Here is a 3,247-nt window from a genome sequence, read left to right as displayed (position 1 = left end):
TTGGCTGCCCTGCCCCGGCAGAGTGGAGGATGCCCCTGGGGTACTGGCCATGCCCACCCCTGGTACGGTCCAGCCGTGTATCTAAGGCCAGGGTAGTAGGGAAAGGGTGTGGGGAGGGGGGATGGATGTGGCACCACAACAGCAGGTGCCACAAGGGAAGGTGCTGCAGGGCAACAGCAGAGCGGGCAGCATTCTTCAGCCCTGGAGGGGCCTAAAACAATGTCCCAGGCTGCCCCACACCCACCACAGGCGGTGAAAGGCAGGCGTATGGCGCTCTTCAGCCCTGTGGGGCCCAAAACAAAGCCCTTGTTCTTCACAACAGCCCCAGGTGGTCCCACCTCAGGCAGAGGGGCGGGAGGTCAGAGGGCAGCGTCTGCAGTCCCAGGTGGTCCCACTCCCACCTCAGGCAGAGTGTCGGGAGGACAGAGGGCAGCAGGAAGGGGGAGGGGCTGAGACAGGAACAATCAGCGAGTCAGCCTGAGCCTGCGGCCGCTCTCACCATCTGTTACCGTCACAATGCCCGGGTGATTGACGGCAGCTCCGGACCAATAGGAGGAGGTAGTCGGACTAGACGACTGATGAGGGCGGCTGGTCCTCCAACCAATCGGAGTGAATGAGGGGCGGGGCCAGGCTGTGATTGAAGCATGCGCAGTGTGGGTAATGGCGAAGGAGAAGGGTGTGTTTTTCAGGTCGGAAATTGGTGAGACGTGATTAACAATATGGAGGGAGCGAGAGATCGTGGGGGTGAGCGGAAACGTTGTGTAAAGCTGTTGTGAGCCACAAACCGCGGAAAAAAGTTTCGGGACCCAGTTTGTATCGAGCGGGCTGCAGCTCTTCACGTTCGGCTCGGGTTAACGGCCGCCATCTTTATTGGATGTGGATCAGGGCGCATGCGCGTTTCTCATCTTTGTTCCGATTTTCAAAGAGTGGGAGGAGCTTGTTCCCCATTGTTCAGAATGGAGACAACTTGGAAATGGAAATCGCTTATTGTCACCAGTAGGCTTCAATGAAGTTACTGTGAAAAGCCCCTAGTCGCCACATTCTCGGGATTTCACTGCCTCTTTGGACATCCTGCCCCATGTGTCCAAAGCTCTGCGGCTCTGTTCAGTCACATGAAGACCCAGGGCAGAAACTCACAACCCTGAGTCAACATCACCCTCAAATCAGGGGACTGTTGATGACGAGAGGATCAGTGTGCAGCTGGGGGTGATGTGTAGGGCAAGCTGGGTCTGCGAGGACTGCGTTTACTGTAGCAGTGAGAGAGACAGGCTTCCAACACTTGAAGAAATGCAACTCTATTTTATTGAACATAATTTAACTGTGGGTTGACACAATGGTGAGTTGACTGGAGACCTGAGGCAAACCTGACCAAACTATCTTACTACTACATGGTGGATGTTCTAGTTGTTGCTCACAGGCTCTGACTGTCTCAGAGGCTGCATCCCAAGAGAGTGGGAAAACTAGTGCCCTCTGGCTTTATCGTGGCCGTGTCCTGTCAGGCTGCTGTGTTCTGTGTGTTCATTGGTCATCCTGTGTGTCAATCAATGCCTGTCTGTGCGCCATCATATACTTGTGTGTATACTATGACAGGGGGCATGACCGGTCATCCTGGATCAGGGAGCAGGAGGGGAGAATGTTGTAAATTTCTATCCTGGACTGACAGTGATTAATTTTGGAAACTCCTATATAGGGGATTAGTAGGGGAGGATTTACACATAGCAAATTTAAACCAGGAGAAATGTTTCTCTTTCCTGAATTACATTTCTGGACTGACGGTGATGCCTTTTTGTAAACTTCTTTCACAGGGGCTTAGAAAGGGATTTGCAGACAGGAAACTCACAACCAATCCTCACATCAAATTCTGACAGCACTGTTTGAGTTATCAGGACCTGGAGATTATCGACCTTTGTGTGTAAGCATTGAGTTACATATCATTATTACTCACTGTATAAAATGACTACCTCCTATCTCCCCAGTAGATCTTGTTCACAATCTTAAATCTGTGTCCCTCTTACTTTTTATTAAAATTATTTTTATTCAAGTTTTTCAATAACAAATTTTCTCCCCACAATTTAAAACAAACAAGGCGTGTTTCCACACCAACACAAGAAAAGAACTCACCCCCCCCAAAATAAATAATAACAAAAAACCAACAGCAATACAAGAAAGAAGAAAATAACATAGCAAACCCACCGCCGCAAAAACAAACCCCCTAACCATCCCAAACCCCACCCCCCCAAGTTGCTGCTGAGACCGACCACTCTCTACCCCTTTGCCAGGAAGTCGAGAAAGGGCTACCACCGCCGAAAGAACCCCTGTACCGACCCCCTCAGGGCAAACTTCATCCTCTCCAACTTCATGAACCCAGCCATGTCGTTGACCCAGGCCTCCGAACTCAGGGGCCGCATATCCCTCCACTGTAACAGAATCCTGCGCCGGGCTACTAGAGACGCAAAGGCCAGAATGCCGCCTCTCTCGCCTCCAGCACTCCCGGCTCCGAAGCTACCCCAAAGATCGCGAGCCCCCAGCCCGGCTTGACCCTCGACCCTACCACTTCCAACAAAGTCCCCGCCACTCCCTTCCAAAACCACTCCAAGGCTGGACAAGCCCAGAACATATGGGTGGGGTTCGCCGGGCCTCCCGAACCTGTCTTCCCCTCCGAAGAACCGGCTCATCCTTGCCCCCGTCATGTGAGCCCTGTGCAGCACCATGAGCTGAATTAGGCTGAGCCGTGCGCAAGAGGAGGAAGAATTCACCCTCTCCAGGGCGTCCGACCACGTTCTATCTTCAATCTCTTCCCCAAGCTCTTCCTCCCACTTCACTTTGAGCTCTTCTACTGAGGCCTCCTCCTCCTCCTGCATCAGCTGGTAAATACCCGAGATCTTCCCTTCCCCGACCCACGTCCCCGAAAGCACCCTGTCCTGCACCCCCCTTGGCAGCAGCCTGCCTCTTAACAAATGCCCTGACCTGCATATACCTAAAAGCGTTCCCAGGGGGTGGTTCCACTACCCCACCAGCTCATCCAGAGTTGCGAACTTCCCATCCAGGAAGAGGTCCCCAAATGGCCTGATGCCTGCCCTGTGCCAACTCTCAAATCCCCCACCCGTTCTCCCTGGCGCAAAACGGTGATTACCCCGTATCGGGGCCCAAACTGTGGCCTTCACTTCCCCGCTATGCCTCCTCCACTGTCCCCAGATTTTAAGGGACGCAACCACCACCGGACTCGTAGAGTACTTTGCCGGGGGGA

At 53.2% G+C, this 3,247-nt stretch overlaps 1 long non-coding RNA gene across 1 annotated transcript; it reads left to right on the top strand.

Annotated features, from left to right (window-relative positions):
• The first annotated feature begins 633 nt into the window (after window positions 1-633).
• On the top strand, window positions 634-1,999 carry LOC119961659. The gene is made up of 2 exons (XR_005459708.1): window positions 634-744; window positions 1,806-1,999. It is a non-coding gene; the product is annotated as an uncharacterized LOC119961659 (long non-coding RNA).
• Window positions 2,000-3,247: the final 1,248 nt, after the last annotated feature.

The sequence above is a fragment of the Scyliorhinus canicula genome, unplaced genomic scaffold (genome assembly GCF_902713615.1).
Source record: "Scyliorhinus canicula unplaced genomic scaffold, sScyCan1.1, whole genome shotgun sequence".
Classification (NCBI taxonomy): Eukaryota; Metazoa; Chordata; class Chondrichthyes; order Carcharhiniformes; family Scyliorhinidae; genus Scyliorhinus; species Scyliorhinus canicula.
This window is presented reverse-complemented; position numbering and strand designations above follow the sequence as displayed.